Source organism: Pongo abelii, chromosome 2, assembly GCF_028885655.2.
Source record: "Pongo abelii isolate AG06213 chromosome 2, NHGRI_mPonAbe1-v2.0_pri, whole genome shotgun sequence".
In the NCBI taxonomy this organism is placed as follows: domain Eukaryota; kingdom Metazoa; phylum Chordata; class Mammalia; order Primates; family Hominidae; genus Pongo; species Pongo abelii.
In genome coordinates, this window is record NC_085928.1 from 136,207,766 (window position 1) to 136,235,738 (window position 27,973).

At 37.6% G+C, this 27,973-nt stretch overlaps 1 long non-coding RNA gene across 2 annotated transcripts in view; it reads right to left on the reverse strand.

Moving 5' to 3' along the window:
* The window catches only part of LOC103890234 (uncharacterized), a 169,924-nt gene that overhangs the window by 73,676 nt on the left and 68,275 nt on the right, over positions 1-27,973 (reverse strand). Inside the window, exons 5-7 of one of the 2 annotated variants that reach the window (XR_008523874.2) lie at positions 7,935-8,088; positions 7,142-7,294; positions 5,857-6,520 (exon numbers count right to left, since the gene is read on the reverse strand). This is a non-coding gene — a long non-coding RNA (uncharacterized LOC103890234). Of the gene's footprint in view, positions 1-5,856; positions 6,521-7,141; positions 7,295-7,934; positions 8,089-27,973 lie in introns of those variants that run through there. The other variant, XR_008523876.2, reaches the window with a different exon arrangement.

Consider the following 27,973-nt stretch of genomic DNA (forward strand, 5'->3'; position numbering starts at 1 on the left):
CATATTGTTCTAAATAGTTCCAGTAGACAACTTATGCATTTTTCTTTTCCACTATTGATAATTTAAATTTTTAATAAATTATCATAATATTCTGTTTTATAATGACATAATTTAATTACTCATTCCCATGATGCCAAACATATTTCTTGCAATTATTTAACATATATGTAGTTGATTCATTAATATTGAACTCAGAGCCAAAAGCACTATAACGCATGCCTGATATTCATGTTACATGAATGAAGCTTATTTAACACAAGTAAGTTTGTCATTTTCCTCATAAGGTACATCACAGGGGCTTCTTCTGCTTGGAAACACTAGACAGCACTTAGTGCCTCAATGCTATGCTAAATAAAATTATACTCAATAACGTTGCAAAGGATTCGCAGACTATTCAAGTAAAGACGTAGTCATTTTTGTGGTGGTTGAATGTGGCCTGTTATTTCTGATTGATATACACAGCGTTAAATTTATTCCTAGAAACTGTAATACTCTGTGTTTTTTTACTTTCATTTGTGTTTATCAAGGTTGCTTCAAATTTATTTCTATGAAATGTGTGAATCTGGCAATGGAAATTTAAATGACTATATTTATAAATAAGTGAAACTTGAACAGAAAATGCATAGAATAACATCTCTGCTATAAATAATACAAATAAAAAATATTTTTATAAAACAAAGAATGTTAGGATAATACCAAAAATGAGCAGGAAGTTTATATATGCTAGAGTTCAAATTAGCCAGTAAAGGTGGCAATATTTGGCCTATTTAGGGCAGTTTATTTCACAATAAATTATATATTTTATATCATGCATGATCACTAAAAAAAAATTAGAGCTCTTATTACTCAGATCAACATTTTCAAATATAAGTATCTACTTTATCATTTTAATCAAGGCAAATATTCTCACCCCTTAGTATTTATTGAGCCTCCCACTCACCCTAGGGAACATGGCAGTGCTGCAGTTTGCTTTGTATTTGCTGAAAATGGCAATTAACAAGTCAAGAGAATTTTTATTTTAAACAAAATTGTTAACACACTGCTAATAGGTAAAATCGTGTTCTGGGAAGTAATTTGTGGGCAAGTGGTTATGATACGAGCATTTTTAAATAGACTTCAAGGAAGGGACAACAAACTGGAATGTTGAAAAGTATGTAAATGTGGGTAATGTTGCATAGAAGTAAATCTCATCTATCATTCTTCAGAAAATGCATGTGGTAAGATGGCACTTCCCTACCTCCTTGAAGTGAGACGTGTTCATGTGACTTGCGTGGTCCAATGAAACCTAAGAGTGTATGTCACCTCCAGATGACAATTTGAAGAACCATTGCAGAATTTTCCATGACTTTTCCTTTCCAATGTGATTGTGGGTGCACATTTTGAGACAGACTTCATCTACTGAGTTCTTGAGTGAGTAGAATGAACAGTACTACTGCTACTTTGCTTTGGAAATGTGGCATGAAATCTCAGTGGTTTCAAACATAAGAAATACACTTTTATTTTTGAAACCACTGAGATTTTGGGCTTGTTACTATAGCATAACCCTAATTTATCCTATTACTACCTCTATGAAAAAAATCTCCAGTAAAAAAAAAAAAAACATAAAATGTTACTTGTTCTCTGAGTAACTCTAGCTGCAAAGGACAAACTAGAATTGTGGTGGGGGGGGTGGGTCTTGTGAACTGATTATTTTTTCAAAGCCTATGGATCTGCTAATATTGGAAATTTGCCTTTAACACACACAAAACTGCTGGATTTTCCTTATTCTATGAGGTAAAATCCTCCTCTTAATTAATTTTATATTTTCTTTTTTCCAAACTCATTTACTCCACAAACATATATTTGTTACCTAATATGAGCAGGTGATCTGAAGAATTCAAAGATGAGATGAAACTCATCCTTGAGGTCTTTATCACCTAAGAATGGGGATAAAATATTTACATACATTAGTGTGTAAAATAGGAAGTGAAGTCCCCCACCCATAACCCCATACTTAGGAACTGATTAATCTGCTGTATAGCTTCTTGGATTGTAATACACATATAAACATCTTTTTCTTTTATATAAATGAAAATGTATTCTAAGTGATTTTCTGGAACCTGATATTTTCTCACTCTTTTAGAGTATCTTTCCACATGAACACACATAAATCAACCTCATTATTTTTTAATGGCTGTCTTGTATCACATTTAGAAATATCTCAGTTTATATATCCAAGCTTTCTATTGTGCATCTTTTTAAAAGTGTGACTACAAAGTGGATAGAATCTTCTTACTTACAAAATGCTTTTTACTACAAAACTACATATATTTACTCAAACCGAACATAATATTAAAATAAAGGAAAAGAAATCATCTAGGTAAGTCCTAATTCAAAGTTGCCTAAGGGGAAAAATTGCTTGTTTGTTTGTTTATTTATTTATTGTTGTTTATTTAACTGAAATGTCCAATGATCTGTTCTGGACATATCTGCTATGCTTCTTCCTCATTGTTTTGTTTCCTCTTTTATAACATTCATAGGCTGGAGTAGTTCAAGCATACATCCTCCAGACTCACACTCAGAAGAAAAGAGTTTTCTATAGTCCCAGGGGCTCACATACAAGTCCCAAAACTCTCTCAGGTTTGACCAACTTTCAACTCATAACACCCTTGATGAGTCAATGTGGCTAGTGAAATTGGGTAGGCTCTTTTACCAGGCTTGGGTCTTATCTTCCATCTCTGGAGTTGAAGTAATGAAGCACCTTGTTCAAAGCATGTATGTGAGTGAGAAGGGTTTTTTTTAATAAAGACAAGGAATGGTAAGTGAGCATGGCCAAAAAATAATTGACATCCTCTACAGCCCTGCTCTATCTCCCTGAACTCCTATTAGCCCTTCCCACAGGCTACCACTCTTAACATTCTCATATTCTCTCACATATTGTCTATGCATCTGCAAGACACACACGCAAGTGGAATCACATTATAGATTGCTTTTTGTTATTTCATTTTTCATCAATATTCTATCCTAGGCTTTTTGTTTCAGCCCACAAAAGTCTATTTCAGGCTTTTCAATGGCTGTATAATACTTCGTTATAAGTATGTACTATAAATCATTCAGCTAATCTATTTATGGACATTGGTGGATGGGGGTGTTATAATGACAAATAAGGTTTTCACTGAACATATTAGTATTAATCTATTCTTGCGTTGCCATAAAGAAATACGTGAGACTGGGTAATTTATAAAGAAACGAGGTTTAATTGGCTCACAATTCTACAGGCTGTACAGGAAGCATGGCAGCATCTCCTTCTGGGGAGGCCTCAGGGAGCTTCAAATCATGGTGGAAGGCAGAGCAGTAGCTCACACATCACATAGCAAAAGCAGGAGCAAGAGAGAGTGAGGCGGGGAGGTGCTGCACACTTTAAATAACCAGATCTCAGAAGAACTCACCTCACTATGTAAGGACAGGGCCATAGGGGATGATGCTAAACAATTCCTGAGAAATTCACCTCCATAATCCAATCACCTCACACCAGGACCCACCTCCAACACTGGGAATTACATTTCAATATGAGATTTGGGTGGGAACACACATCTAAACTATATTAATACTTACACATAAATCTGGATGCATTTGTTCAAGTTTATCTCCAGATTCAAATCTTAGACATAAAATTATTGGGTCAAGAGGACATTAGCATTTAAAATTTTAACATATATGTTTAAAAATAGAAATAAAATTAGAGGTTAAAGGTCTTTGCCCTCCCATCCACAGTATATGGGAATGCCTGAGTCTCATTGTATCTTTGCAGTTTTGCTCAAGTGATGGCTGAAAACCAGTATTTCATTTTTATTTTATTCTGAATGTCACACAATTTTTTATTGGCCAGATGAATGCCATTATCTGTGAATTGCCTATTTCCATGTTCATTTTCTTCTAGATACAAAATTTCTCTTATTGAGTTATTAGTATATTAAGAAAATTAGCACCTAATCTACTGCATTAACATATTTTTTAAAAACTTTTGACTCTTTTTATGCCATTTTTGTTATATTAAACTTTTTTAAAGCTTTATATGTTTATATTTGTCAATCTGTTTTCTTATAGTTTCTGGATTTTGTATGCTACTTATAAATCACTTCTAAATTTACACTAAACTCACTATATTTTCTATTCCTTCAATGGCCATATTTTTGTTTAAGTCATTGATTCTTCTGCAATTATTGTTAGTCTTGGGGTGTGGTCATCATTAATAATTTGTTCCTCTCATCTTCTAGGTACATAGTAGATTGCACGTACACACCCAGTGGTAGATTGGAGCCAGGTAAGTAGCTCTGGGCAATCATTTGTGAGTGGAAGTAAGCACAAGTCACTACAGGGTAGACATTTCATTGCCAGTGCAAGAGCTTATTTTTCCCTCTGATGCAGCATCACGCCATGTTTGAGATGGTAGCTATTCCACCAGCCATCAGCCTGGGTCTTTGAGTTATAGAATCCACAGACGTCTCCTGATAACAAGAAGTGAAAAATAAACTTTTGTGGTATTAAGCCATTAATACTTGGTTGCTTTTTAACTGCAGCATAACCAGCTGTATCCCATCTTTTCTTTTGGGGACAGTTTTATAGCAGATGCTGTCAGTGCCTCTCATATTACCTCCCTGTTAGCATCTGTTTGCCTTTGGCCCAACTTCCAACTCCTAGCACCAGTAGTTCTTTGTTAAGGGTGTCCTCTCACTGCTGAAACTCACTCTGCCACCTGTTCAATAGGTTGGAAGCTTCAGGAATTAATGTCTGTAGGAGCAGCTCTCAAGCAATATCTGAAGAGTGTTGGTGTATAAATACTTAGCTCCCTTACCCCTTGGGTAGGATAACTTTAAGACAGAATAGCTTGTCTGGGCTTCAAGAGCTTTCCCTGTGGGATTATCCTTCAGTTGCTTCCTGGAACTGAAAGCTGTCTTGATAACATGCTCTTCCAAAATAACCTTTCTTTCATTCTTTCACTTAATCATTCTCCTACCTTTACTCTCTAATAAATTACTCAAACTTAAAAGCTTGTCTCAGTGTCTACATCTCAGGTAACCCAAGCTAAGTCAAATTTAAATAGCAACAGTTTGGGGACAGAGAATGTCAGGTAGAGAAAGCAGTATGAAAATAGATGTGGAGGTAGAAAAACAAATCATTTAAAGAATAGCAAGTTATTTAGCGTATGGATTAAACTGTATGCAAAGGGAGATAATATGGGATATAGTTGGGAAAATAGATTGGCAAGATCATGAAGGATCTTGAATGATAAACTAAGTGTTTGGGCATTTAATTATGTGGATTCTTAGCGCACTTTCCTTTCATTTTCTCATATATTCTCTCATATTCTCTTCATCTCCCTCATTATGGATCAAAACAAAAGGTCATGTTCCTGCTAAATACGGAAAAGTAAAGAGAAGCAGTAGGCAATTTTCTTGATCATTTAATCACTCAATAATATCTATACAAGAATTAGACTATGGCAGCTGTGTATTTCTAACCTCCATCCTGCATCCCCTTGCCTTTCAGCTGAAAAAGTGTAAAAGACATTATTTCTTAACAGAATCATTAACAAAATTTCATCCCCCAAAAAGTCTGATTTAAGAAATTCGGAAACACAGGGTTATTACCTACTCATTAGTTTAAGCAAGCACAAACTCAAGAAGAAAAAAAAAGGCCAACTAAGAATTCCTTAGTTTGGCATATCAAAAAGCTGAAATCTCTCTCTGGAGATCACAGGCCTTAAAAAGGCAGCATGTGGTAATCATAAAAGCATTTGACACAATACAAAGGATGTAGGATTCTAGTTTCTGTGTGAGCTTAACCAAGTCACTTCTCTTTCGGATCCAGTTTTTACATCTTTAAAATAATGGGGTAAGACTAGAAGAACACCTAAAAAATTTTACCCTAAAAAATTGTAGGCTTCCAAATAATTGTATTTGGTGTATGCTTTATTAGTAAGCAGAACAAACACCTACCTTTAGCTGGTTCTGCAATTCTAAATTTTTGTGGCAGCTGTATATTTTCTGCTCTACTCTCTTAAATCATCTTCCTCCTCTATATTTGCCTTCCCTTCCTGTACATTCCTAAAAATGCGTTATGCAAATATTTTCCCTAACCACTGTATTTTAAGATTATGCTGTCCCTGACCTTGGGAGAGTAGAAGTTAATTTTTTGGTTGCTAACGATTGAGTCTTAGGGCTTATTAAGCCCTCCAAGTCCCCCAAGAATAAGCCCTCGAAGAACAAGAAGATAATAGCTTTAAGAAGAAAGCAAACACCTCTAAAGACACTCTAGGAGTGGGGTGGTACTGAATAAGTCAGGGAATTACCAGATGAAGCTTCAGGAGTGTAGAAATTGCCAGGAATGCTGAGGGCCTTTTAGTCCAAGAAGAGCTGTGTAACAAGAGCTATCAAATTATTTGGGTGCATTATTTGGGTGCCCAGCAGTCCCATAGCAAGGGGAGAGGGTTTCTTGGGCAACAATTGCCAGTATCCAGGGATCACATCATTGGTTCTTCCTATCAACAGAGATGAAAACAATTCTCATCAACCTCGAGCACTTAAGGTGTTGACCATCTGACAGTAAACGCACTTGACTACACTTTGCCATAACACTTTGCTTAGTGTTTATCTGATTATAACTTTGGTAACTCCATTCTCACAACAACCCAAGATGTCCATATTCCGAAGAAGATACAGAGGAGGAAAAATGGTGTCAGCCATCAGAACTTAACGTGAATTAAAACCTGGAAGAATTAGTCTATGAAGATGGAATTGACTTCCAAAAATATAAAAAGCCATTCAACTATCCCATGCTTACTCACATTTGCTATTTATATTTAAGCTTTTTATTGTTGTTGTTAAATATATTTGAAATTCTCCTGTAACAAGGATATCTCAATTTTAAACTAAATGATTATATTTTAACAAAAAAGTATGTTTATATAGAGTAAGAACAACTAGTATGTTCATGACCAGAAAATCACTTATATAATTCGGAGATAATATAGTAATTCTTGATGTGATGATGATTGAATTAAACATTTGAATACTTTTATTGGTGAGAAAAATCAAGTAAGAAATTTTTTAATGAAACAGAATATAGTGCTATTCAAATAATTGAATATTTATTTACTTACAGTTATTTCAAAGCTTATTTAATGTCTCCCATGAGAACAGCATTTCAAGAATGTAGAAGTCTGGGCTGTGAAATTGATACCTTTCCATCATGAATTAATCAGCATCCTCCGACTTGAACAGGTGTTAGATGAGAAAGTTCAGGCTTTCCTGACCTAAGGCAGCAGGCAACCAACAAACTAAAATTCCTGTGATCTATTCCCAGACTGCAAATTGAAAATTGAAACACTATTTCAAATTATAGTTTGTAGTGTTTCATCATTAGCCAATATTACTCTGTATTAGAGAAAAAGGAGGCTTGAGAAACTCAGAGAATAAAATCCACTTTGGCAGTTTACATGAGATTACAGCTGTGGAAGAAATTTTTCCACTATTGCTAAAGCCAAGAAAAAAAAATCTTTGTTTTTTTTTTGTTTTTTGCAGAATTCGCAAAAACAATAACTTTAAATCAGCCATCCTGATCTACCACAGGCTCTGGGTAATTATCCCCAATAGGTCCCTTTAGTGAGTCAGTTCCTATTTTTTTCTCCAAAAGTAGTTTCTTTCTGACATTTTTATGCAGTCTTTCTGTTTGCTAAAATAATAGAAGTCTCCTATTACAAAAACATCATCAATTGTCAGGGATTTTGTTTCTCCAAGGCTCAGCTCTCAAGTCTTCTGACTTAGTGGCTAATATGGCAATCTGAATTGCGAATTTCATGCAAATCCTTCTTTTTTTTTTTTTTACCAGATTAATGAAACAAATTAAGACTGGCCCACTGCTCTACGTAGTTGTCAGACACCTATGCTGCATACCTGAAGTCTCTTCATGAATTTCTGGAAGATTCTTTTATTTATTTATTTTTGTTCTGGTGTTAAAGAACCCAGTATAAGGCAAGAAGAAAAATCAGCTAAGGAGAACTTCTGCTTCCTGTCAATTTGGAGAAACGGGAACAGTTTACTCTTCCACCTGAAACAACAACAAAAAAAACCAAAATATATGAACAATAGTTTTTAAGACACTGAGTCATCAGGCAATGCAGGATACTGAGCCCTCAGATATGTGAAACAAGTGATGTGGACTCTATGATTCCTCTACCTTACTACCTTAAGGGAGTTTCAAGGTCACAGAACAGACAGGGGAACCCAGGTGGAGTGTAGAAGACTCTATGAGCTGAGGAAATGAAATGGAGGGTCTGAGGAGATCAAAACAGCTTGAGTTCACAGAACAGAGTACCAGAAAGGAAAGAGCTGTGCAGAGAGAGAACTTCAGATTTCTACAAAATGTCCCTCATTCTGAGTATGGGTAAATGCATTCATGTAAAGATACTACCTACGACCAGAGAAAGGACCACCCAAAATGGTACCTAGTGAGCACTCACTGGGGAGAATAGTGCTTGCCATCCACCAGAAAGACTGGAAAACCTCAAGATTTACGTAGCATTGAGTATGGTATTCAGAAGGGTCTTGCTTCAGTAGTAATGAATAATTAGCCCATGACTAAAACTACTCTGGTCTATCTAGCAATTCCTAAAAACAGGGGTAGAAAAGATCAAACTGTTTCCAAGTAACTTAACTGTGTCATATAATAAAGCTCAAGAATATTTATAGGAACACAAAAATATACAGCATCCCACAAGGTATAATTTACAATGTCTGGCATCCAATCAAAAATTTCCAGACACACAAAAGAAACAGGAAAATATGATACATAATGAGGAGATAAATCGATCAATTGAATCTGATTAAGAACTAACCACAGATGTTAGAGTTAGCAGAGAAGGATATTAAAATGTTTATTATAATTGTATTCCATATGTTCAAAAAGTTCAGCAAAAACATGAAAAGCATAAAAAGATCCAAATCAAACTTTTAATGATTGAAACTAAAATGTGTAAGATGAAAAATATACTTTCTAGAATTAACAGCAGATTAGACATTGAGGAAGAAAAGATTAGTGAACTTGAAGGCATGGAAATAGAAGCAACCCAAAATGAAACATAGAGAGAAGACATAACTGTTAAAAACTGGACAGAGTGTTAGGTGTGGGACAACTCAAACAGCCTAATACATGAGTAATTGAAGTCATAATAGAGGGGAAATATTTGAAGATATTATGGATGAAAATTTTCCAAACTTGATAAAAATGACAAACCCACATATATAAGAAGCTTAGCAAACCCTAAGCAAAAGAAACATAAAAGAAAGAATACTAAGGCACAGAATAATAAAATGTATCAAAATGGGTGATAAATAGCAAATCTTATAAGCAGTAGAAGGAAAAGATATGTATACAGAAACAGAAATAAGGGTAACAGTAAATTTCTGTTACAAACAATGCAAAAGTAAAAAACAGTAGGGCAATATCTTTAAAGTATTGGGAGAGAAAAACTATTCTAGAATTCTATACTCACTGAAAAAAAAGTATTTCAAAAATGAAAGCAAAATAAAGACTTTTGAGACATACAAAAGCAAAATAATATGTCAGTCTTGAGAAAATTGAGAAAATTGATGAAATTAATAAATCCCTAGCCAGACTGGTCAGAGAAAAAGAAGGAAGATACAAATTGTCAGTAGTAGGCATGAGAGAAGTGAAACCAGAGCAAATTTTACAAATATAAAAATGACACTAAGGGAATATTATATACAACCTTATTTGAATAAACTCTACAACTTAGATACATTGGACAAATTCTTTGAAAGATACAAAGTACCAAAGCTAACTCAAGAAAAAAATTAGGTAATATAAATAGCCCTCCACTATTAAAGAAATTAAATCAATAGTTATACAATTTCCCACAAAGAAATGCTGAGGTCCAGATGGCTTCACTTGATAATTCTACCAAAGATTCAAGGAAGAAGTAGTGTCCATTCTACACAAATTATTGCACAAAATTGAAAAGGAGAGGACACTCTTCAACTCATTCTGTGAGCCCAGAATTAAATGTCCAAAACAGATAGAGATATTGCAAGAAAAGAAAACTGCAGGCCAACATCCCTCATGATCATTGATGAAAAAGTTGTTACTGAAATTTGAGCAAATTAAATCCAACATCAGGTTAAAGGATAATACATCATGACCAAGTGTGCAAGGTTGGTTTAACAATAGAAAATCAATGAATGTACTCCATAATAATAAAGAAACAAAAGAAATGTATAAACTATATGATCATCTCAATAGATGTAGAAGAAAGTATTTGACAAATATCAATATACATTCTTTATTTGCTTTAAAAAAGGAATTTTACTGCCTTAAAAAAGGAACTTTCTCAACTTGATGAAGGGCTTCTATGAAAATATAGCTTAAAAAAAATGAGGAATAGCTAAGATCAGGAACAAAGCAAGATATCCGCTCTCACCACTTCTCTTTCACATTATATTGGAATTTCTTGTCAATGCAATAAAGCAAGAAAAAGAAATAAAAGGTATCCAGATTGAAAAGAAATAAACAAAACTCTTTATTCACAAATGACATAATTATTCATGTAGAAAATCCACTGGAATCTATATTTTTGAAATAAGCTACTAGAATTATTAAATGAGTTGAGGCAATGTTGCAGGATAAAAGATCAATAGATCAATACATAAAAATCTATTTTATTTTATATATTAGCAATGAACCCCATCAGAAGTTAATATTTTGAAAACAATGCCATTAAAAATGGCCTCAAAAATATGAAATAATTAAAAATGAAAGTGTCAAAAGATGTAAAAGACTTGTGCACTGAATAACTATAAAACATTGCTGAAAGTAATTAAAGATAACCGAAATAAATGGTGAGATATACAGGTTGTGTACTCCTCATCCAAAATGCTTGGGACCAGAAGTGTTTTGGATTGTAAGTTTTTTTGGATTTGGAATATTTGCATATGCATAATGAGATATCTTGGGAATGGGACCCAAATCTAAACACAAAATGCATTTGTTTTATATACACCTATGTACACAGCCTAAAGGTAATTTTATACAAATTTTTTTATGCTTTTGTTCAGAAAACAAAGTTTGTGTATATTGAACCATAAGAAAGCAAAGGTGTCAGATGTGCAATTTTCCACTTGTGGCATCATGTCATTACCCAAAAAATTTCAGATTTTAGAGTATTTCAAATTTCAGATTTTCAGATTACTGATGTTCTACCTATATTGTGTTCATTAGTCAAAAGACTCAATAATGCTAAGAAAGCCACTCTTCCCAAACCAATCCATACATTTAAACCAATCCCAATTAAAATTCTAGCAGGGTTTTTGTAGAAATTAACTGATTCTAAAATTGATATAAAAATTCAAAGGACCCAGAATAGCCAAAACAACTCTGAAAAAAAAGATGAACAAATTTAGAGAACTAACACTTATTATGAAGCTACAATAATCAAGACAGTTTGGTACTGGTGTAAAGATAGACAAATAGACGAATGGAACAGAAGAGAGTCCAGAAATAGACCCACACATATACAGACAAATGATTTTGACAAAGTTTCAAAGGCAATTCAGTAGAGAAAGATTAGTCTTTTCAACAAATGGTGCTGGAATAATTGGATATATATATATATATATATATGCAAGAAAAAAAAATAAACTTTGATCTATATCTTGCACCATAAAATTAACTCAACATGAATCATAGACCTAAATGTAAAACTTAAACCTATAAAACTTTTAGGAGAAAACTTCTGCAACTTTGATTAGGTAAAGATTCCTTAGATATGATACCAAAATCACAATCTGTAAAATAAAATATAGATACATTGGACATTATCATAATTTTAAAACTTCTATTTTTTGAAACACACTGCTAGCAAAATGAAAAGACAAACCAGATACTTGGGAGAAAATATTTGCAAACCACATATCTGATTTAAGACTTATATCCAAAATATATTTATATATATATTTAAAATTCTTAAAATTCAATAATAAGAAAACAATGGACAAAAGATTTGAACAGACACTTCATCAAAGAAAACATATAGATGGCAAATAAACCTGAAAAGATTCTCAACACCATTAAGTTAAAATCACAATGAGATAGCATTATAGACCCATTAGAATGGCTAATTTTTTTTTCTTTTATTATTATTATTATTATTATACTTTAGGTTTTATGGTACATGTGCGCAATGTGCAGGTAAGTTACATATGTATACATGTGCCATGCTGGTGCGCTGCACCCACCAACTCGTCATCTAGCATTAGGTATATCTCCCAATGCTATCCCTCCCCCCTCACCCCACCCCACAACAGTCCCCAGAGTGTGATGTTCCCCTTCCTGTGTCCATGTGTTCTCATTGTTCAATTCCCACCTATGAGTGAGAATATGCAGTGTTTGGTTTTTTGTTCTTGCGATAGTTTACTGAGAATGATGATTTCCAATTTCATCCATGTCCCTACAAAGGACGTGAACTCATCATTTTTTATGGCTGCATAGTATTCCATGGTGTATATGTGCCACATTTTCTTAATCCAGTCTATCATTGTTGGACATTTGGGTTGGTTCCAAGTCTTTGCTATTGTGAATAATGCCGCAATAAACATACGTGTGCATGTGTCTTTATAGCAGCATGATTTATAGTCCTTTGGGTATATACCCAGTAATGGGATGGCTGGGTCGAATGGAATTTCTAGTTCTAGATCCCTGAGGAATCGCCACACTGACTTCCACAAGGGTTGAACTAGTTTACAGTCCCACCAACAGTGTAAAAGTGTTCCTATTTCTCCACATCCTCTCCAGCACCTGTTGTTTCCTGACTTTTTAATGATTGCCATTCTAACTGGTGTGAGATGGTATCTCATTGTGGTTTTGATTTGCATTTCTCTGATGGCCAGTGATGGTGAGCATTTTTTCATGTGTTTTTTGGCTGCATAAATGTCTTCTTTTGAGAAGTGTCTGTTCATCTCCTTTGCCCACTTTTTGATGGGGTTGTTTGTTTTTTTCTTGTAAATTTGTTGGAGTTCATTGTAGATTCTGGATATTAGCCCTTTGTCAGATGAGTAGGTTGTGAAAATTTTCTCCCATTTTGTAGGTTGCCTGTTCACTCTGATGGTAGTTTCTTTTGCTGTGCAGAAGCTCTTGAGTTTAATTAGATCCCATTTGTCAATTTTGGCTTTTGTTGCCATTGCTTTTGGTGTTTTAGACATGAAGTCCTTGCCCATGCCTATGTCCTGAATGGTAATGCCTAGGTTTTCTTCTAGGGTTTTTATGGTTTTAGGTCTAACATTTAAGTCTTTAATCCATCTTGAATTGATTTTTGTATAAGGTGTAAGGAAGGGATCCAGTTTCAGCTTTCTACATATGGCTAGCCAGTTTTCCCAGCACCATTTATTAAATAGGGAATCCTTTCCCCATTTCTTGTTTTTGTCAGGTTTGTCAAAAATCAGATACTTGTAGATATGTGGCATTATTTCTGACGGCTCTGTTCTGTTCCATTGATCTATATCTCTGTTTTGGTACCAGTACCATGCTGTTTTGGTTACTGTAGCCTTGTAGTATAGTTTGAAGTCAGGTAGTGTGATGCCTCCAGCTTTGTTCTTTTGGCTTAGGATTGACTTGGCGATGCGGGCTCTTTTTTGGTTCCATATGAACTTTAAAGTAGTTTTTTCCAATTCTGTGAAGAAAGTCATTGGTAGCTTGATGGGGATGGCATTGAATCTGTAATGCCATCCCCATCAAGCTACCAATGACTTTTATAGAATGGCTAATTTTTAAAAAAATACACCACATCTGGTTTTAGCAAGAATTTTGAGCAACTGAAACTCGCATACACTGATGATAGAAATGTAAAATGATTCAACTACTTTGGAAAACCATTTGATAGTTTCTTAAAAAGCAAAACATACACATACATATAATCCATGCAACCTACTTCCAAGTATTTCCCCCAAGAAAATTAAAGTATCTGTCAATATAAAGATTTGTACACAAATGTTCATAGCAAATTTATCTGTAACATCCTGTGTTACCCAGGTCTCTCTAGAGGGACAGAACTAATTGGATACATATAAAGGGGAGTTTATTAAATATTAACTCACACAATCACAGGGTACCACAATAGGCCATCTCCAGGCTGAGAACAAGGAAAGCCGGTCTGAGTTCCAAAACTGAAGAACCTGGAGTCCAATGTTCGAGGTCAGGAAGCATCCAGCACAGGAGAAAGGCTGGGAGGCTGGGCCATCTAGCCTTTTTGCGTTTTTCTGCCCGCTTTATATTTGCTGGAAGCTGATTAGATAGTGCCCACCCAGGTTAAGAGTGGGTCTGCCTTTCCCAGTTCACTGACTCAAATGTTAATCTCCTTTGACAACACCCTCACAGACACCCAGGATCAACACTTTGCATCCTTCAATCCAATCAAGTTGACACTCAGTATTAACCATCACAAGTCCACCCTTTGTCAACTTGTACCCACACACATCTCCTGAGATCATACATACTCTTCAAATAAAGATATTAATAGGTCATAATTATGCTTAAGATAATACAACTATCCTTCATAGAACTATCCTTCATAAAACCAGAAATGCACCAATCCTCAACCCAGATACTATTACCTAAAGTTAACAATACTTAAATGCTAATAGGAAGTCAATAAATCTTATGTCACATAAGTCTCCAGGTGGCAATACTAACTTCCAGTTTAATGGAATTGTTGTGTCTCCTGGTGGCAGTGTTCCTCCCTCTGGAACTAAGACCTCTAGGCCAGCAGAATGTAATGCTGTGGGAACAGGAAGCAAAACTGTTGCTAGTGGATCCCTAGGGGTGACGGTGAATGGTGATGATCAAGAAGTGCCACTTCCACTTCCACCCCTCGATTCCTGGACTCGCGAATCCTGGTTATGGGAGAAAGAGTACCATACACTGGATGCTGATTCAGAGCATACACAGCCTTCTGGAGAACGTTGCCCCAGCCCTGAAAGTATTGTCGCCTAGTTGGCACTGTAATTGTGACTTCAAAAAGCTATTCTAACATTCTATCAATCCATCTTCTTCAGGATGATGTGGAACATGGGAAGACCAGAGAATTCCATGAGCATAAGCCTACTGACACACTTCTTTAGCCATAAAGTGAGTGCCTTGGTCAGAGGCAATGCTGTGTGGAATACCATGACACTTGATAAGGCATTCCGTGAGTCCACAGATGGTAGTCTTGGCAGAAGCACTGCATGCAGGATAGGCAAACTTATATCTGGAGTAAGTGTATATTTCAGTAACGACAAACTTCTGCACTTTCCATAATGGAAGAGGTCCAATATAACCAACCTGCAACCAGGTGGCTGGCTGATCACCCCAAGGAATGTTGCCATATCAAGGGCTCAGAGTTGGTCTCTGCTGCTGGCAAATTGGGCACTCAGCAGTGACCATAGCCAGGTCAGCCTTGGTGAGCGGAAGTGCATGTTGCTGAGCCCTTATGCAACCTCCATCCCTGCCACCATGGCCACTTTGTTCATGGGCCCATTGGGCAATGACAGGGGTGGCTGGGGAAAGAGGCTGACTGGTGTCCACAGAACGGGTCACTCTAGCCACTTGATTATTAAAATCCTCCTCTGCTGTGGTCACACATTGGTGAGCACTCACAAGGGATACAAGTATCTTCACAGTTTTTGACCACTCAGAGAGGTCTATCCACATACCTCTTTCCCAAATTTCTTTGTCACCAATTTTCCAATCATGCTTCTTCCATGTCCCCAACCATCCAGCCAAACCGTTGGCTACAGCCCATGAATCTGTATATAATCGCACATCTGGCCATTTCTCCTTCCATGCAAAGTGCACAACCAGGTGCACTGTTCAAAGTTCTGCCCACTGGGAAGATTTCCCTTTACTGCTGTCCTTCAGGGATGTCCTAGAAAGGGGCTGTAGTGCTGCACCTCTCCACTTTCAGGTGGTGCTTGCAAATCATGCAGAACCATCTGTGAACCAGGCCCTAGTCCTCTCTTCCTCTGTCAACTGATCATAGGGAACTCCCCATGAGACCATCAGTGCAGGCTGGGGGAGAGAAGGCAGGGTGGCAGAAGTGGAGACCATGGGCATTTGAGACACTTCCTCAAATGAATGTAGGCATGTAACTTACTGTGCCTTCAGTACCTGCATGTAACTTACTTGTGCCTTTAGGACCTGCTCAAGCCCAATCATGTATATACCACTTCCATTTGATGATGGAATGCTGCTGTGCATGACCCACTTTATGGCTAGATGGATCAGAAGGCACCCAGTTCATGATAGGCAGTTCAGGTCTCATGATGACTTCATTTCCCATAGTTAAACATTCAGTTCCCACCAAAGCCCACTAACAGTCCAAGAGCTGTCTCTCAAAAGGAGAGTAGTTATCTGCAGAAGATGGAAGGGCCTTGCTCCAAAATAGAGACCTCCACTGTGATTCACCTATGAGGGCCTGCCAAAGGCTCCAAACAGCATCCCTATCTACCACTGACACCTCAAGCACCATTAGATCTATTGGGTCATATGGCACAAGTGGCAGAGCAGCTTGCGCAGCAGCCTGAACCTGTTGCAGAACCTTCTCCTGTTCTGGACCCCACTCAAAACTGGCAGCCTTTCAGGTCACTGGATAAGTGGGATGGAGTAACACATCTAAATGAAGAAGGTGTTGCCTCCCAAATCTAAATAGGCCCACTAGGCATTGTTCCTCTTTCTTGGTTGTAGGAGGGGCCAAATGCAGCAACTTATCCTTCACCTTAGAAGGAATATCTTAACAGGCCCCACACCACTGTACCCCTAGACATTTTACTGAGGTAGAAGCTCCCTGAATTTTAGTCAGATTTATTTCCCATCCTCTGGCATGCAAATGTCTCACAAGTAAGTCCAGTGTGCTTGCTACTTCTTGCTCACTGGATACAATAATCATAATGTCATCAATGTAATGGACCAGTGTGGTATCTTGTGGAACCAAAAAGCGATCAAGATATCTCCAAATAAGATTATGACACAAAGCCGGAGACTTGATATACTCCTGAGGTATGACAGTAAAGGTATATTGCTGGCCTTGCCAGGTGAAGGCAAATTGCTTCTGGTGGACCTTATGGACAGGAATGGAGAAAAAGGCATTTGCCAAATCAATGGCTGCCTATCAGGTACCAAAAGATGTGCTAATTTGCTCAAGCAATGAAACCACATCTGATACACTAGCTGCAATTCAAATCACCACTTGGTTAGGCTTACAATAATCCACTGTCATTCTCCAAGATCCATCTGTCTTCTGCAATAGCCAGAGACGAGAGTTGAATGGGGATGTGGTGGGGATCACCACCCCTGTGTCTTTCAAGTCCTTGATGGTGGCAGTAATCTCCACAGTCCCTCCAGGGATGTGATATTGTTTTTGATTTACTATTTTTCTAGGTAGAGGCAGCTCTAATTGTTTCCATTTGGTCTTTCCCACCATAATAGCCTTCACCCTACCACTCAGGGAACCAATGTGGGGGTTCTAGCTGCTAAGTATGCCTATGCCAATTATGCATTCTATCACTGAGGAAATGACCACAGGATGAGTCCAGGGACATGCTGTAATTCAGACCTGAGCTAAAACTCCATTAATTGCCTGACCTCTGTAAGCCCCTCATTTAACTAGAGGACCGCAATAACATTTTGGGTCCCCTGGAATCAATGTCAGCCCAGAGCCAGTGTCCAGTAGTCTCTGAAATGTCTGATCATTTCCCTTTCCCCAGTGCAGTTACCCTACTAGGTCTCCTTGGGCAAGGATGGGAGAAAGAGTAACAGCATAAATTATCAGTAGTGTAGTGAGGTTCTTCCTCAAGGGAATCTGGTCTCCCCTTCATTCAAGGGGCTCTGGGTCTGTAAACTGGCTCAAGTCTGGAAATTGATTGAGGGGCTGTGATTCTCTGTTTTTATCATTCAAATTAGTCTTTTGTCCATTCGACCTGGAAGTTTTCTGCTTATATAAATTAAGTAGGAATGCAGTAGGCTTCCTATCAATTTCACTTCTAAGAACACCATGATTAATTATACACGAGTCAGACTATACTGATTGCTGCTTTCCCCCTACTGTCTATTACAGTAGCTATGCCCACCTTACCTTTGATGGTTGAGTACTATCACTTGGCTCCTGCCACCTAGTGATCCAATTATTCCCACTGTATTTAAATTTTGTAGTTGAGCAACTGAAGTTCCCACTGTTAGATCTGACACACAGAGAAAAGCAATAACAGGGCTCTTCAAAGATGCAGGTGCTGCCTTCACAAATCTATTTTGCAAGGCATTGGTCAAGGGTATATCTTCTGGACCCTCCCAGCTGGAATGAGTAGGCCTAAAGTGACTAATCCACTCCACCATCCCAATCTCCCTAAGCCTTTGGATCCCTTCCTCTACATTAAACCAAGGGAGATCAGGCACTTCCAGCTTGCTCACAGTGTGCCATCTTTTAATCTATATTTCAGCTAACCAAGCAAATATACTATTAGAATCTTTTTTAACTCCCTGAACTGCAACATTTAATGCAGAGTCCCTACCTATTGGGCCCAAATTAAAAAATTCAGCCTGGTCCAACTCTATGTTCCTTCCACCATTATCCCACACACTTAATATCCATTCCCATGCCTGTTCTCCAGATTTCCACTTATATAAATTAGAAAACTCAAGTAGTTATTTTTGAGTGTAGTGCATCTCCTCATGGGTCACACCCTCAACCTCATCTCTAGGGGACCACCAGGACTTTAGTCTAGTTATAGGTCTAGAAGCAAACAGGGGTGTTGGGGGTGGCTCCTGAGGAGAATCAACATTATCTTACAGGGAAACTGCCTCATGGGAGGCCATCACTTTCACTTCAGGCAGCGCAGGGTTTATCTCCTCAGACAAAGGTGGAAAGGCTGATGGCTGCATGGGTCAGGGAGGAGATATTGTCATTACTGGGAATGGGGAAGCTGTTTCTTCTGGCAAAAAAGGTTCATCCGAGTTTACAAACTCAGTGTCCCCAGCTTCATCAGGGTCCTCCCACATGTCCCCATTCCAAGTTGCAGGGTCCCATTCTTTTCTAATCAATGCCTTCACTTTAACAGTAGACACCTGGCAAGGCTGTGCATACACCTTTCATTCCAGATCAACCACTCCCGTAAGAGTTTGTGTCTGTTTTTCCACAATTTCAGCCCTTTCTTTACAGGAGATAAGACTCTCGCTGAGGGCAATCTTAGCAGATATGAGGCTCAGTATCTGCTTCTGAGGCCGGGAGTTGGAATCCCTGAGTATATCATTTTCTTTCATCACTTTGTCCACCAAACTTAGAAGGAACAAACCAGCTTCATTATGTTCATTGGTTCTCCACATATGGTCAAAAGTATTATGTATAGAGTTATTAAACTCCTTCCCTCTCATGAGCAGTGAATCAGGAGTGTCAAATGCATTTATTTTGCATAACTCTCTAAACAGTTCATGCTAAGGACTATCAGTGTTCTCCATACTATTAGAAGTAGAGTCCTTAGCATTTTGGGGTCTAATCATATTAAGAAGCCAACTCCAAAAACCCCAAAACTAACAAAATAACTCCATCCTTAATGTTCCTCTAACATCACTCCTGGTACCAAAATCTTTATTAGTCAGAGTTCTCTAGAGGGACAGAGCTAATAGGATAAATATATACGATGTGAAGGGGAGATTATTAAGTATTAACTCACATGATCACAAGGTCCCACAATAGGCCATCTGCAAGCTGAGGAGCAAGGAGAGCCAGTCTGAGTTCCAAAACTGAAGAACTTGGAGTCCAATATTCGAGGTCAGGAAGCATCCAGCACAGGAAAAAGATATAGGCTGGGAGGCTAGGCCAGTGTAGCCTTTTCACGTTTTTTTGCCTGCTTTATATTTGCTGGCAGCTGATTAGATGGTGCCCACCCAGATTAAGAGTGGGTCTTCCTTTTCCAGTCCACTGACTCAAATGTTAATCTCTTTTGGCAACACCTTCACTGACACATGCAGGATCAATACTTTGCATCCTTCAATCCAACCAAGTTAACACTTACTATTAACCATCACAAATCCTGCAACTGCAAACAGCACAAGTGTTCAGCATAGGAAAATGGAAAAACAAACTGTCATATAGCCTCACAGTGGAATAATACCCAGTATTGATAGAAGAATGAACTAATGATACAAGCAACAACATAGATGAGTCTCAAAATAATTACGCTGCATGAAACATGCCAGACTCTCCTGCCCTCCAAAAATACATACTGTTAGATTCTATTAATAACTTTCTAGAAAACACAAACTAGCATGCTGTGATTTAAAAAAAAATTCCTGTCTCATTAATCTGTCTAATATCAACAGTGGGGTGTTAAAGTCTCCCACTATTATTGTGTGGGAGTCTAAGTCTCTTTGTAGGCCTCTAAGAACTTGTTTTATGAATCTGGGTGCTCCTGTATTGGGTGTATATATATTTAGGATAGTTAGCTCTTCTTGTTGCATTGATCCCTTTACCATTACATAATGCCCTTCTTTGTCTTTTTTGATCTTTGTTGGTTCAAAGTCTGTTTTATCAGAGACTAGGATTGCAACCTCTGCTTTTTTTTTTTTTTTTGCTTTTTATTTTTTTGGTAAATATTCCTCCATCCCTTTATTTTGAGCCTACGTGTGTCTTTGCATGTGAGATGAGTCTCCTGAATACAGCACACTGATGGGTCTTGATTCTTTGTCCAATTTGCCAGTCTGTGTCTTTTAATTGGGGCATTTAGCCCATTTATATTTAAGGTTAATATTGTTATGTGTTAATTTGATGCTGTCAACATGATGCTAGCTGGTTATTTTGCATATTAGTTGATTCAGTTTATTCATAGTATCATTGGTCTTTACATTTTTGTGTGTTTTTGCAGCGGCTGGTACCAGTTTTTCCTTTCCATATTTAGCGCTTCCTTCAGGAGCTCTTGTAAGGCAGGCCTGGTGGTGGCAAAATCCCTCAGCATTTGCTTGTCTGGAAAGGATTTTGTTTCTCCTTTGCTTATGAAGCTTAGTTTGGCTGGATATGACATTCTGGGTTGAAAATTCTTTTCTTTAAGAATGTTGTGGCTGGGCACAGTGGCTAATGCATGTAATACCAGCACTTTGGGAGGCTGACGCAGGCAGATCATGAGGTCAGGAGAGTGAGACCATCCTGACTAATATGATGAAACCCCATCTCTACTAAAAATACAAAAAAAAAAATATATATATATATATGAAAGCTGGGCATGGTGGGAGGTGCCTGTAGTCCCAGCTAGTCGGGAGACTGAGGCAGAAGAATGGTGAGAACCCAGGAGGCGGGGCTTGCAGTGAGCTGAGATGGCGCCACTGCACTCCAGCCTGGGTGACAGAGCGAGACTCCACCTCAAAAAAATAAAAAAGAATGTTGAATATTGGCCCCTACTCTCTTCTGGCTTCTAGGGTTTCTGCAGAGAGATCGCTGTTAGTCTGATGGGCTTCCCTTTTTGGGTAACCTGGCCTTTCTTTCTGGCTGCCCTTAACATTTTTACCTTCATTTCGACCTTGGAGATTCTGATGACTATGTCTTGGGGTTGCTATTCTCGAGGAGTATCTTAGTGGTGTTGTCTGTATTTCCTGAATTTGAATGTTGGAAATTCTTGGAGATTCTGATGACTATGTCTTGGGGTTGCTATTCTCGAGGAGTATCTTAGTGGTGTTGTCTGTATTTCCTGAATTTGAATGTTGGCCTGTCTTGCTAGGTTGGAGAAGTTCTCCTGGATAATATCCTGAAGTGTGTTTATGAACTTGGTTCCATTCTCCCTGTCACTTTCACGTATACCAATCAATCATAGGTTTGGTCTTTCACATACGGTCTTTTCCATATTTCTTTGAGGCTTTGTTTGTTCCTTTTCATTCTTTTTTCTCTAATCTTGTCTTCACACCTTATTTCAGTAAATTGATCTTCAATCTCTGATATCATTTTTTCTGCTTAATCAGTTCAGCTATTGATACTGGTATATACTTCAAGAAGTTCTCGTGCTGTGTTTTTCAGCTCCATCAGGTCATTTATATTCTTCTCTAAACTGGTTATTCTAGTTAGCAGTTCCTGCAACCTTTTATCAAGGTTCTTAGCTTCCTTGCATTGGGTTAGAACATGCTCCTTTAGCTCGAAGGAGTTTGTTATTACCCACCTTCTGAAGCCTACTTCTGTCAATTCATCAAACTCATTCTCCATCCAGTTTTGTGCCCTTGCTGGACAGGAGTTGTGATCATGTGGAGGAGAAGAGGCATTCTGGTTTTTGGAATTTTCAGAATTTTTGCACTGTTTTTTCCTCATCTGCGTGGATTTATCTACCTTTGGTCTTTGACGTTGGAGCCTGAAGACCTTTGGATGGGGTTTCTGCAGGGGAGTCCTTTATATTGATGTTGATGTTGTTGCTTTCTGTTTGCTAGTTTTTCTTCTAACAGTCAAGCCCCTCTTCTGCAGGTCTGCTGCAGTTTGCTGGAGGTCCACTCCAGACGCTGTTCACCTGGGTATCACTAGTGGAGGCTGCAGAACAGGAAGGATTGCTGCCTACTCCTTCCTCTGGAAGCTTTGTCCCGGAGGGGCACCAGCCTGATGCCAGCTGGAGCTCTCCTGTATGAGGTGTCTGTTGACCCCTGTTGGGAGGTTTCTCCCAGTCAGGAGGCACAGGGATCAGGAACTCACTTGAGGAGGCACTCTTTCCCTTAGCAGAGCTGGTGCACTGTGCTGAGAGAATCTCTCTTGTCAGGATCAGCTGCTCTCTTCAGAGCTGGCAGATAGGAATGATTAAATCTGCTGAAGCCCACAGCTACCCCTTCCCCCAGGTACTCTGTCCCAGGGAGATGGGGGTTTGTCTGTAAACCCCTGACTGGGGCTGTTACCTTTCCTTCAGAGATGCCCTGCCCAGTGAGGAGGAATCTAGAGAAACAGTCTGGCCACAGCTGCTCTGCTGCATCCAGGCCAGACCTCCCAGCCTTATTAGTTCAGCCACTGTGGAAGACAGTGTGGTGATTCCTGAAGGATCTAGAACCAGAAATACCATTTGATCCAGCAATCCCATTACTGGATATATACCCAAAGGATTATAAATCATTCTACTATAAAGACACATGCACATGGAGTTTTATTGCAGCACTGTTTACAATAGCAAAGACTTGGAACCAACCCAAATGCCCATCAATGATAGACTGGATAAAGAAAATGTGGCACATATACACCATGGAATACTAGGCAGCCATAAAAAAGAATGAGTTCATGCCCTTTGCAGGGACATGAATGAAGCTGGAAGCCATCATCCTCAGCAAACTAACACAAGAACAGAAAACCAAACACTGCATGTTCTCACTCATAAGTGGGAGTTGAACAATGAGAACACATGGACTCAGGGAGGTGAACATCACACACTGGGGCCTGTCAAGGGGCAAGGGGAGGGAAAGCATTAGGACAAATACCTAATGGATGCAGGGCTTGAAACCTGGATGACAGGTTGATGGGTGCAGCAAACCACCATGGCACACATATAGCTATGTAACAAACCTGCATGTTCTGCACATGTATCCAAGAACTTAAAGCAAAATTTAAAAATTAAAAACAAAAAATAAAAATAAAAACTTTACAAGATCTTGGGGAAAAAAAAACAGATCAGTTGTTGACTGGGGCTGGGATGGGGCCATGAGGACAGACAGAAGAAAAGCATACAAAGGAGCATGAGGAAAGCTCAGGGGGTAATGGAAATTTCCATTATCTTGATTACGTTGACATTTCGTGGGTGTAAACATAGGTCAAAACTTATCAAATTGTACACTTCAAATATATACATTGGCGTTATTGCAGTTATTCCTCAACAATGCTGATAAAAAGTTTAAATATGAAATAAGTGGAATTGATTCTTCCTTTTATACAAGAATAAAGATTGAAATGGTGTCTTTGATGACACAACAAATAATCCTCAGGCAGAAAACTTGAGAGGAAACAAGATTTATGTAGAAGTACAACTAATTCCTCTGTACCAAAAGCTAAAATAGGTAAGGTTGTATCTAGGTGTTTGGAGCCTGAATGTTTATTTCAGGGTTCATCTTTAAGAAAAGATATACAAACTTAAAAATATGATATTGAGTACAAAAGTGATTATTAATATAGAATAAGAAACCAGAAAATCTTTCAATCTTAAAGACCGACAAAAACTACAAATATCACAAAATTCATGAAAAATAAAATATTTTATTACCTAACCACTTAACACACTGTTTTATAGCTTTATTGAAGTATAATTAATAAAAAATAACTGCATCTTATAAAATAGTTGTGTATTTAATATATACAATTTGATGAGTTTGAAAATACACGTACACCCATGATACCATTACCACAAGCAAGATAGTAAACATATCCACTATCTCCAATAGTTTCCTTGTGTCCCTTTGCTTTTCTGCATGTGATAAGAACACTTAATGTAAGATCTATCCCCTTCACAAATTTTTAAGTGCACAATACCACATTATTAACTATAGGCACTATGTTGTACAGCAAATCTCTAAAATGTATTTATCTTACATAACTATAACTTTACACCCATTAAAGAACTCAAAAGCAGAAAATAGAATGGAGGGTTCCAGAGGACGAGGAGTTGTTAATCTACTTAACACTTTTTTATGCAAACTCTTCGATAACCTTTTCATAAGATGATGATTTTTATAACATTGTCTATAAGAAAATATAAAGATAATTCACTCTTTCTTACACACACACACACACACATACAGCATCAATAATTGTATATGCAGTATTATTTGTTATATTCCTGACAGGAAACTTTCTTTTTCACTTCATATTGATGAAAACTGAATCATCAGCTGGCAGCTTTATATTTCTGATAATTGGAAGAATTTCCATAGACTAGCATCTGTCTCTACATTTCACCAGAGGTTTCTCCTCACTACACATATACTTCTAGAGCTAGATACCTTAGTATCCATTCATATCCTGATAAAATCTCTGATCAAGCAGGTTCTTGTCACAATGCCAGGTGAGTTGGCACAGTTGAAAGAATATGTGTTCCTAGAAGGCAATCCTACACTGAGATGTCTACCAATACCTTAAATAAATATGGGAGTGTCTATGACATACATAAATATACCTAACTTTAATTGCATTCACGGTAGAACTTTCCCTTAGCCAGAGTCCAAAAATTTCTGTGGTCATTCCCCTATTATACAAACCAAGTAAAAATATAATGGATGAGGGAGGATTATAGTGGGGAAAAATACAGTAGTCTTGACTAACTGCAGTTAAAATATTTAGCTTTTCAAGTTTTTGAAAAATCATATAACCATATGAACACATTGCTAGGGTCTTTCTCAAAGCCTTGGAAGCGCCCCTTCAAGTGAGGGATCCTGAAGCTTAATCTTTCTTAGTTTCACAGTAAAATGACCTTTGAAATGAGTCATTATTACTTCTTCCTACACCTTATTTTCTCTGTACTCTTTGCTTTTTTCTTTACAGTGATTCCTCAGTTTTCCTCAGTTTCTTAATTTTCTCAGGATATACTGATAGGGATCTGGATTTATATGTGATACATATGACACCTTGAAAACTATAGCTATGTATTCTTATCAAATTTAGGGGAAAGACTGGAGATAACAATGAATTATCACAATAAAGGAAAATATATTTTGCTTAATCTATCTTAATATATTTTAATGTCTCACAGGGAAATGAATGTGTACATACATTTTTCTAAATTAAGCATATATAAATAATTTGAAAACTTTACTTATCAAACTTAGACCCCAGTTTTTATTATTCCTACTGGAATTAAAACTTCAGTTAGCTAGAATTATCAGAAAAAGGCATTGTTTAATTAGATTTTTTTTCTGCCTAACTTAAAATCATTAACCAAAACATTCTTTGTTTTTATTCTGTATTGCTCAGAATCTTTGTAAATTTTAAGTGGGCAAGTTTTTTCACTTAGCAAGGAGAATAGCCTGAATGAAATCTTATTTGATTAATTAGGTTGCTGAATTGTTTCAGGAGTGTGATTGTGGAAGTCAAGTCTCATCATACCAGAGATTTGGAAGATGTAAATGTTTTTAATAAAGGAATAGTCCTGGGGAGTTCCTGTATTACTTACAACTCTTTATGTTGAAATTGACACGAACCCCATAAAGTAGCTCAAATTACAAGTTGTTGTTTGAGCAAATATGTTTACAATTGAGCCCAGAAGCAGCTCTTACTTCAGATAAGGCTTGATCCAGGAGTCCAAAAGTTGTTGTTTTGACCCTGAATTCCCTCTGTCTTCTGCCCCAGTGGCTTCAAACTAAGGCTGTACACAGTGGTTGCCACACCAGAAACAGGCTGTCTCCTATAGGTAAAAAAATGTTTCCACCATTTCAGAACTCACATTCTTTTGCAACACAGTTAAAGACGGGAGCTTCTCATTCCAAGGTGACAAGCAAATATCTCCTTCTATGTCATTGGCTCTGATTGAGCTACCTACTTATCTCTGAGCCAGGCAGTATGGGAGGGGGAAATGAGGGAGAGGAATATAATATAGTGGTTGGCCTAAGTCAATCTGGGCTCACTCCTAAGACAGGCGGTGGGGTCAATTCCATACAAACTAAATGTCTGTGATGTGGTGTGGTATGGGGGACAGGTAGTGAAGATAAAATTTTCCAAAGGAAAATAATGGTAAGGGAGAATGGATGTCAGGCACACAACCAACAAATGTCCACCACAACATCCATGAAAAGGCTCTTGAATTTAGGGTCAGACAGTCCAGAGTTCACAACCTGTCTTAGATTGTTTTGTGCTGCTATAACAAAATACTGGTATCTGAGTAATTTCTAAGGAAAAAAATATTTATCACAGTTCCATAGGCTAAGTCCAAGACTGAGGAGCTGGCATCTGATTAGCGCCTCCTTGTGGCATCATCCCATGGTGGAAGGCAGAAGGGCAAGAGAGGGCAAGCGACAAAGAGGACCAAACTTGGCCTTTTATAATGATCTCACTCCTGTGAACGCTGGATTAATCCATTCGTGAGGGTGGAGCTCTCATGGCCTAATCTACCTCTTACCAGTCCTACCTCTTAATACTGTTACAATGGCAATTAAATTTTGACATTAATTTGGGAGGAGACATTCAAACCACAGCACAACCCAATTCTATCATTTATTATTTATAGGACTTCCAGCAAACTGACTTCTTTACATCTATTTCCTCTTCTGTAGAATGGTGATAATAATATAACATCCCAAGGTTGTTATGGAGGCCACATAAGATCATATACATACAACGAATAATATAGTGTCCAATACATAGTAGGTGCTAACAATAATTGTTGCTCTTGTACAAATTCTTCAATCCTATTAAAGCCTGCTATTAAAATGGAAGGAAGGAAAATTCTCTTTCACAGAGCACAAGTCACCACTCTGGTTAAAGGAAAAGCAATTTCAGGGAACATTTGACTTTTGACAATTGGCTTTACCCAATGTGTAGAAAATCCTCTAACAAACCTCTACTGAGAGGCACATTAGGATGGAAATATTTCTGGAGTTCCAAATTCAAAAGGGAATTCATTTTTTTCCAGAGAAATAGTGATCTGGTGATCGAGTTCCTCCAGTAACTCAGAACTATTAATTTAGTCTACAGTGTAGCTGAAAAATAGTAACTTCACAGGTAAATTTGGTGTGATTACAGTGATATTCTGCCCCCAAATAATGATATCTACACCAGAATGTTGATGGGGAAAACACATTTGTAAGCGACTTCAAAATAAATGTTTAGTATACACCCCATTATAAAATAATGAGCTAGTTTAAAGTCTGGCTGCAGTACATACCGTCTCAACACATCACTGAGAGTGTTTATGTATATATATCTATATGTATGTGTGTATATATATATATATAGATATGTGTGTATATA